Below are 10,102 nucleotides of genomic sequence, written 5' to 3' on the forward strand. Positions count from 1 at the left end.
GAAGAATGAATAAAAAATGTGGCATATATACACAATGGAATATTGCTCAGCAATAAAAGATAATAAAATCATGGCATTTTCAGGTAAATGGATGGAGTTAGAGAAAATAATGCTAAGTGAAGTTAGCCAATCCCAAAAGACCAAATGCTGAATGTTTTCTTTGATATAAGGAGGCGATTCATAGTGGGAATGGGAGAGGGAACATGGGAGGAATAGACAGACTGTAGATAGGACAGAGGGGTTGGAGGAGAATGGAGGGGGCATGGGGTAATTAATGATGGTGGAATGTGATGGTCATTATTATCCAAAGTACAAGTATGAAGACACGAATATACTATGAATATACTATGTGTGAATATACTATGTATACAACCAGAGATAATAAAAATAGTGCTCTATATATGTAATAAGTATTGTAATTATTCTGCTGTCATATATAAATAAAAATTACATAAAAAGAGATCCAGGAATTATTATTAAATTCTTTCATCTTCTGAAATTTATTTGGTCTAAGTTGCTGAGGATCAGATAATTGTCTTTATCTCTTCCACTTCAGGAAATAAATTTTAAAATGAGGTTTTGATTTATCATTGCACATTGTATAAATTTATTGAACTGTACCACATACATATGTGAGATTGTTGTGTCAATTTAAAAATAAAATGGGATTCTTGAAGCATGTCAAAGAAATTTACTGGAAAAGAGCAAAGAAGAGCGTGTGTGTATAATGAGTATGTGTGTGCACATTTGCACACAATATCAAATTATGATTCAATGTGATAGAGGCAAACACATTTGAACCTCCCAAACTGTAGTCTACATCTTAAGAGTTATAAGCCTTTCATCTTCTTCATGATTAAAATAACTTTTTTACCAATGTCGAATTATCCTCCTGTTCTTTGTCTAAAAATTCCCTAAAACATTAAACAAATAGTAACTCTTATTTTCTCCTAACCAAATATGACAAAATATATCAAACCATCTATATTTGCAAATATCTTCTCCCTCTTGTCTTACATTGGATGACTGGTTCCATTCTTCTTACCATAGACCTGGGCAGTGAAATATGGAAGGCCATTCTCATCACCCCTCCTTAACTAAAGAAAACATGTGCTTTCATTGATCAAGTTCTCTCCACACGTTGCTGTTTTTTTCTCTCTAGTAGTTAATATCAGCTTCTGTGTGTGCAAAATTTTCTTCAATTGTAAAAGAAGTCATGCTCTTGAAATTTAATTCTATTCTTTAAATTTACACTTTTATTTTTAACTGTTGAATCTTGATCATGTGTGTTGGTTTTAGAATATGATATTTTCATGTATCTTCACATAGTACAATGATCACATCAAATAATTAACATATCTATAAGCTTATATATATAGTTTATTTTTGCAGTGAGAGCATTTGAAATCTATTTTTCCAGCAATTTTTAAAAATACAAAATATGATTATTGACCATGATCACATTGTTGTATAATAGGTCCAGAAAACGTATTTCCCCTGGCCAACCAAAACACTTTTGTCAACACCTGTGTATTTGTCACACCACTCTTACCCCCAGCCTGTGGGAACTATTCTACTTTTCACTTCAAACAGCTTTAAACCCTAAGAATTTTTCCAACTTGGGTTTCATATTCTTTTGCTTGGGTAAATTTCCCCAAAATTTTCACATGCACTAATTTTTCTATTTTATAAGTATTGACTTATTCTTTAACTCATCCTACTATGACTTTGACTTATATACTACAAAAGTCAATTATTCTTTCCAAAAAATTAACTATAACCTCCAAGAAACGTAATCTATAAAAAATTCCTCCCATCTTATTTGATTTGTGAGCAGAGTAACATTATGAATCTCTTTCCTTGCTGTGTTTCCTTTCTGAATCAGTTACATCTGGGTTTCCTTTTCTCTCAACATCTAGGTAGATTTTAAATGTAGGACATCACAGGCACTAGGTGCTCTTTCCCCTTCTTCTCACCATCCTCACTTGCTGGGAAATCTATGCCAGTAATATTATCTCCAATGATTTCAAAATCAGATACCGATCACTTCATTTATTGTCAGTTTGCTCCTGGCTCTCTAGAGCTACCATTCCATTTGTCCCCATTGTTCACTTGTTCAAGTCACATACCTCATGGTCAACATAACCTAATCTGTACTTACTCTCTTCTATACCTGATCCTTCTCTAAGTATACGAATAACGTCTCATTCCATGCCACTGAATATTCCAGGACCTTAGGATTATTTTTATGTCATAAATATTATCAATTTCACCCATAAATGTGTTCTAAATCCATCCACCTTTAGTTTTCATCTTTTACTGTCCTTTTGCTTTAATCCACATGTAGCCCTCTCTCCCTTGATTAATTACTCTTGCAGCTGCCTATCCAGCTTATCGTTAGTTTTGTCACATTAAGTAGGTTTCCCACATTGTTGCTATGCCTAAATTACATGTGAAATCTTCCAGTGGCACCATATTATTTCACATACATTTGTTTAAAGTTCCCAGGTTCCTGTTATCTCAAGAACATCATCTCACCACCATAGCCCATTTCCCCCCCCCCATATCTTGGGGGTTTCAGCCACCCTTGTTTTCTTTTATTGCATCAACTGTGCCATGCCACCTCTCATGTTAGCATTTTTAAGTTCTCAGAATACTTTCAGTTCTCCCCCGTCAAACAAAATGATAACTAAATCCTACTCAAGCCTTTGGCCTCCGATAAGATGCTAATACTTGAGGAAATCCTGACAGTAAGATTAATTTCCTTCATTATATGCTTTCACATTAGAGGCACTTTTGTTTAAAGCACTTATCTCAGTCTAAAATTCTGTCTGCTTGTGTTTATATTAGTAGAGAATAAAATACTCTTTTGATAAAGAATAATACTCCATTTCTCCCCTACTAGATCATAATTTCCAGGAGATCAGCAACAATGACTTTATCAATTACTTTAAAAAACTCTACCATGTTCTTCTACAATAGAAGCTCTCCTTCCACTTTCTTCTCTAGAAAGATTTAAACAGTCACTCTAACCACAGGATTTTAAATACTCTGAATTTTTATCCATAGCAACAATTCAAAATTTCTCACCTATAATAGGAATACCTTAGTTTCATGAGTGTATTCTATTTATGTAGGTTCTCAGGTCATTTTAATAAAAACATATCTCTGAGCTAAACTCCTTTGCACCTTTGGGATTTAACATCTTAGGAATTCCTTTTCTCTGTGGGCCTTTCTCTCCTCATACTTCCAAAGGAGGCCTATTACCCTAAAATCACTCAACTGTTTACTTCTTGCCATAAATTCTGGACATAATGTGTACATTATATCTCTTTTGAGAATACATCTCGATCTCACAATATACAGCTATTATCAAAATGTGCTGTTTGTCCAGTAAGAAACTACTTCCATTGTGAAGGCATCAGAGCATCAGACTGTGTCTCTACTCATAACCACAGTAAGTTCTAATCCATATCAAGAGCACATTGACTAAACCTCATATCACTTAATTCCTCATTTGAAAGAGAACGCTGTTTTGGTAACATCCTGCAAAAGAATTGACCTTGTACTTTGCAAGATAGAGAGTCTTCTAAAGCCTCTGCAAAAGTGGTTAAGGGTAGATTGAGAATCTATGAGGATCATAAAGTATAAGAGAAGTTACTTGTCTGTAAAAGAACTGCCGTATTGTCTTCAGTATTAATAGTACATTTATCTTTTTTTATAATAGAATCACATTTTATGTAATGTCAGAATCCAATTATTTAAAAATGGTGAACAGTTATTTTTTTGTAAGTTCAGAGTCACTGAATTGATCACACAAAGATTGAATCACAGAAATATCAACCAGGGAGGAACATTTAGAAGAAAATGGGGAAAACCAACCGTAGAATTATTTTACGATCTAACAGTCGTGCTTCTGTGTATGTACACAAAAGATATTAAATCAATATGTCAGAGAGATATCTGAACGCTCATGTTCATTTCCACATTATTCATAATTGCCAAGTTATGGAATCAACCTAAATGATCATCAAGAGATGAAAGAATGAAGAACTGATTTATCTATACAAATAGAATTCAACCTTAAACTGGAAATTCTGCCTTTTGAAACATTAATGGAATTAGAGATCATTAGGCCAAGTGGAATAAGCCAAACATAGAAAGACAAATACTGCATGCTCTCACATGTGGAATCTAAAACAATTAAACTCCTAGAAGCAGAGAATAGAAAGGTGATTGCCATAGTCTGCAAGGTAGGGAAATGAGCAGCTGATGGTCAAAGGGGACAAAACTTCATTAAGAGGGAAGGAATAAGTCAGATTTTTAGGTTAATCTCTCAGGGTGGTGAATATAGCTAATGAATGAATACATTTCAATATCACTGAGAATAAATTTTTAACGTAATGAAAATATTAAATATTAGAGGTGATGGGCAAATTAATTCATTTAGGAATTTTGTATTGTATTAAATATTGGAACACAATTTGTGCCCCCATAAACATACACAACTATAACTTGTCAATATGTAATTGAAGAAGTAAAAAATAAGATGTTCCTTAAAAAGAAAGAAAACGAGAATACATTAAATATAATATGTGATGCAATATTAGGCTGCAAGGTAATAAATGAAGCTTTCACAAAAGGACCAGGTCTTGCACAAATGCATAAATGATTCCATGCCAGTGCTCTTTTGGAGCTTTCACCTGAAAGATCAAAGTAATATTTAGCTTTATATCCAACCTGTTTTTGCCTCTTGCTCATTAAATCATGCTATGGATATGTTTCAATTATTTCATTTCTTATCAAATTGAATTCATATAAAATAAAGGATGACTTATCCCATCATTAAGGAATAACTGTTTTTCCAAATATGGAAGCTGGGTGAAATATCTGAAAGGAATTTCATCTAGTTGTGAGTAATGTTCTCTTGTGGGTGACCCTTCTGCATGTAAAGTTAATTGTGTCAAAAATGAATCTATGAATCATATAATCAAAGAGTTAACATTTTTCTTTTCTTTTCTCTGTTGGAATTCTAATCTAATTTCTGGAAAAGAAAAAGAAGACTGATTTATCTCAAAACCTGTTTCAGACTTGACTGGTTGGGTGACCTTACAAGATAAAGACAATATGAAAAACAAGAATTTTTGAGGAAAGATAATAAGTCTAATTTTGATAATAAGTCTAGTTATTTAATTTTTAACAATTCTGAGCATCCCCTGACAGTTTTCTCAATATGATAGATAAGTCATCTTGCTAGATAGGATAAAATTCCTACTCAGTGGTTACAAATCTCAGAGACCTTTTGTTCAACATTGTACCTATCATCAACAATTCTGTATCATGCACTAAAAATTTTAAGATGGTGGAAATCATAGTTAATGTTCTTAACACAATGATTTTTTTAAAAAATCATATTGCTTACACTTAGTCCCACTTTTCAAAGTTCTTTAGGACTCAACTAGGGGTAAAAGTGCTAAGATCTATGCCATTATGTGGTTCTTATTTGAAATATTCATCTACCATCACTTAATTTCCTGTCAAGCTATTCTTTTGTGATCTCCTTAGAGGGGCACACAAAATAGTATAAAAGGAAATATTTCTAACCCCAATCTGTGACATAGTTTATTTCTGCAAGTCACTGAAGTTTATTATTACAAAATTTTGGTAAACTAGAATAAAACGTCACTGGAATCAACTTGTAATGAAATGGCCAAAAAATTTCATCACTCATTTATAAAAGTCTAGTTATTATTAGTTGTTAAACACCTGAGTCAAGAAAACTTGGAATAAATATGAAGAAAACAAGAATATCCACTTAATTGCAAAAGTTTTGGAAAAAATAAAAAAGTTTGAGAAATGCTAGAATCATTGCATAAATATTCCATTATGGGATAATTGAATATGAAACAAAAGGATATTTGAAATTCTCTAGATAGTTAACATAACTATTGTCTTTGTTGTTGTTGTGGTGGTCTTGGCAGTGTTGGGGATTGAACCCAGAGGCTCATGCATGCTAGGCAATAACTCTGCCACCAAGTTGCACACCCAGTCCCAAAACTGTGACTTTTAAGTTTCCTATTTTGCTAAAATCCTAGAACTTTCTTATAATTCACCTTAAATTACTCTAAGAGATAGATTGGAACAGTCATTTTGTTATAGCCCCAATCTATACAGAGAGATTTCAAAAATAATGTTTAATAATGATAATATTCAGAGATAACAATGCTGAAATTTTTTTTCCTTTTCTTATAGAAAAATATGTCTGCATCTTTCAAGGGCTCCAATAGCTCCAAATTCCAGGTCTCTGAGTTCATTCTGATGGGATTCCCAGGCATTCACAGCTGGCAGCACTGGCTCTCCTTGCCTTTGGCACTGCTCTATCTCTCCACAGTTGGTGCAAACATCCTCATCCTCACCACCATCTACCAGGACCCTTCTCTGAAGCAGCCTATGTACCTCTTCCTGGATATCCTCTCTGTGGTGGACATGGGCCTGGCCACCACCATCGTGCCAAAGAGATCCTGGCCATCTTCTGGTTTGATGCCAAGGCCATTAGCCTCCCAGAGTGCTTTGCTCAGATTTATGCCATTAATTGCTTTCTAGGCATGGAGTCTGGTGTCTTCCTCTGCATGGCTTTTGATTGATATGTAGCTATTTGTCATCCTCTTTGCTACCCACTGATTGTCACCAATTCCTTTATCTTCAAAGTTACCCTGTTCATGGTGCTTAGAAATGACTTGTCATTCCAGTGCCTGTACTTGCAGCTCAGTGTCATTACTGTTTCAGGAATGAAATTGAACATTGCCTGTGCTCTCATCTTGGAGTCACAAGCCTGGCTTGTGATGATAGGAGGCCCAATAGTATTTGTCAATTGGCTCTGGTATGGCTTGGAATGGGGAGTGATCCAAGTCTTATTATATTGTCCTACGCCCTGATTCTGCGCTCCGTCTTTAGGCTGAACTCTGCTGAAGCTGTCTCCAAGGCTCTGAGCACTTGCAGCTCCCATCTCATCCTCATCTTCTTCTTCTACACAGCTGTTGTAGTGGTTTCAGTAACTCACCCGGCAGAGACTAAGAATGCTTTGATTCCAGTTCTACTCAACGTGCTACACAACACCATTCCTCCTTCCCTCAACCCTATTGTTTATGCAATAAACAAAGACCTTAGGGTCGTATTCACAAAAGTGTTTTGCTTAGGTTTAAGAAAGAAGTAAGACACTAGAAACCTTCTCCTTGATGAACAAGAACTTTAGCTTATTCTAACTGTATAGTAGAATTTCAAAGAGGACAGAGGAGTGAGTGCATGCCTTTGAGATACATTTTGTTCATGTTTATACATAAATAACTGAAAAGAAAGAAAAGTGCACATAGTCAACCTAGGAAATAAGTGACAGGAGCATGAACTACATGTCATACTCTCAGAATGTTATTGTATCTCTTTTTATAATCTTAAAACCATTGCAGAGAAGAAATAAGGTATAACATATTTTATCTTATATTTCAATCTAACCTGTGTTGCTTTGTTTTGGACTTTGATCTTGTCTGCTTTCTTTTGGATATAGACTCAGAGTCTATAATGAAGTAGCTGGGATATTTTACAAGGTATACATTGAAATATGAATACTAATTTGGTGTTCAGGTCTACCAGTAGCTAGAAAATCTATCATATATTATGTACTGTCACTATCCTTTCTGTTAGATTAAAAAGAGTCATTCTACTTGGGTCTCAGGTGTGATGAAAATAATGTGAAGAGTTTCCATTATTAGCCAGAATCTATTTCTTTGTGAGACCTGAATATTTTTTTCAGGTAATACAATAAAGACAAAAGACATGACGTTTTATGGATCCATGAAACCATTTTCTTTAATGACAATGTATTTCAAGACATTAAGATAATTTAAGAAAATATGTGTTTGATATTTTCAGTTTCTCCCAAATAAGCATTACAACGATAAATAGGGGAACTAGGGAAATAAATAAAGCAGAGATGACAGATTTTCTCTTGTGTTTTTATTTGTACATTATAACCACAGATGCCATGATATCCCAGTACAAAAATGTACACACTACAGTCCAGAGAATTAAAACTATCATGAATATATGCAAGGGCCTATAAAATGCTGCAAAGCATAAAGAAAATGAAGAGAACATTGTGAGAAGAGGTAGGGAGTGTAAACCATGGATTTTCAAAGTAAGCCATGATGTTGTTACAGAAAAGAAAACCAAGCAAAAGTCACCCTAGTGTTTGTTTATTGTGGATGCAGATTGAAGAGCATTTATTCTACACCACTGTCCTGAGTGTGGAAATCAAGAAGCTTCTCTGTTTAAGGAACAGCATCTCACTTGATCCCACATCAGCCAAAAGTGTATAACCTAACACAGGATATAGAGGTTTACCACACAACCCAGGGAGAAGTGCAACTCATTTTTTTGATTTGGCAGTTTGAAATTCATAAGAACTAACTTACATCCAATCCCTTTAAGCTATATGGTCTCTCCTCTAGTGTGTGGAGATATGTTTGTATCTGTGTGTTTCTGTGTGCATACATGTGTCTCTGTGTGAGAGAGGTGGAGTAGGGAGAGAATTGTTCTATTCTCACATGGACTGGTTTTCCCTGTCTCCCTGTAGACTGCCAGGTTCAGATCCACATTTTCTAGAGTTGAAGTGTATTCAAATTGAAGGACTTTCTTTAGAAAATAAGAATTTGAAAATAAAAAGCTATTTATTTTAAATGAAGAAAGAATACAACTTTAGAAGCTGCCAGCAGATATCACAGAATCCTGAAAAAAACACAATATTTTAAATAACTTATTTTCTGCTATATTATCTATAACATAATTTAAATTGTTTACATTTTGATGTTATTTTAAGTTAATGGAAATGTAAAACTAGAATAAGAAATTATGCATACTCATCTAATATTTACATTTTGCTCCATTACTTTATGATTTTCTCTTTATTTCCATGTGTACATCTATATATGTGTTTATGCACCATTTTTATGAACTAATTGAAAGTAAGTCATAGACACTCTGCCTGTTCACTCAAATAATTCACTGTGTATTTACAATAATGAAGACAATGATCAATATAACCATAAAATGAAAAAAATACATGATACTATAGTACAAGCTAATCCATAATACACATCTCTATTTTACAAACATCTCTATAATATCCTTTATGGCAATTATGTCCATGTTTGAGATTTGATCCAATACTAAATGTTTTATTTAGTTAACATGTCATTTTGTAATATGATCTTTAATCTTGATTTTCCCCCCAGCTTTAGTGAAGTATGATCAGTCAATAAACTTTTATATATTTACATAAGAAAGTTATGTCAGACTCATTCCCTTGTCATTTGTACAATACTTTGAATCTCAACATCATGTTCATGCATAAGACAGGGATCCTAATTAGAATAATACAAGCATATTCCGTGCTTATATCAGTACATCAAAATAGATTCTACTAAAAAGAACAACAAAAAAGCCCTTGCATATAAAAGAACAACAACAAAAAGCCCATTTCACAACTAATAGGTGAAACAAAATATTGCATTGCATAAGGTATATAGCCACAGTACCTTTTTCTGCATCCTAACCTATTAGTTACAAAGTGATCACATGATTATGGTGGTTAACATTCCCATGTCTGAATAGATAAGATGTACTTTTGTCAAGCATATATATAAGACATTAAGACAATTAGATCATAGTCTTATTACTGAAATTACCCAATTACCATCAAGTCCCAAAAGGAGAAATAATAAAAGCAACTTCCATCACAATGCATTAAATTTGGTTATAATTTTTATTTCCATTAGTGGGTTTTAACCCAGGGGCATTCTACCACTGAACCACATCCCTAATCTTTCTTAAAATTTTATTTTGAAGAGAGGGTTATTAAGTTGCTCTAAACTTTCAATCTTCCTGCTTCATCCCTGCATGTTGCTGGGATTATAGGCATGAGACACTGAGCTCAGCTAGCAATATAAAATTTTAAAACAGTATTTTCATTCAGCAATCAGTAGCATTATTAAATGATGATTATAGTTTATTATCAATTTGGCAGATATCTATTGGCATGAAAGAAAGG

At 33.7% G+C, this 10,102-nt stretch overlaps 1 pseudogene; it reads left to right on the plus strand.

Moving 5' to 3' along the window:
- Positions 1-6,258: 6,258 nt before the first annotated feature.
- LOC107133792 lies at positions 6,259-7,213 on the plus strand (annotated as a pseudogene).
- The last annotated feature ends 2,889 nt before the right edge of the window (positions 7,214-10,102 follow it).

The sequence above is a fragment of the Marmota marmota genome, unplaced genomic scaffold (assembly GCF_001458135.2).
Source record: "Marmota marmota marmota unplaced genomic scaffold, marMar, whole genome shotgun sequence".
Taxonomy (NCBI): domain Eukaryota; kingdom Metazoa; phylum Chordata; class Mammalia; order Rodentia; family Sciuridae; genus Marmota; species Marmota marmota.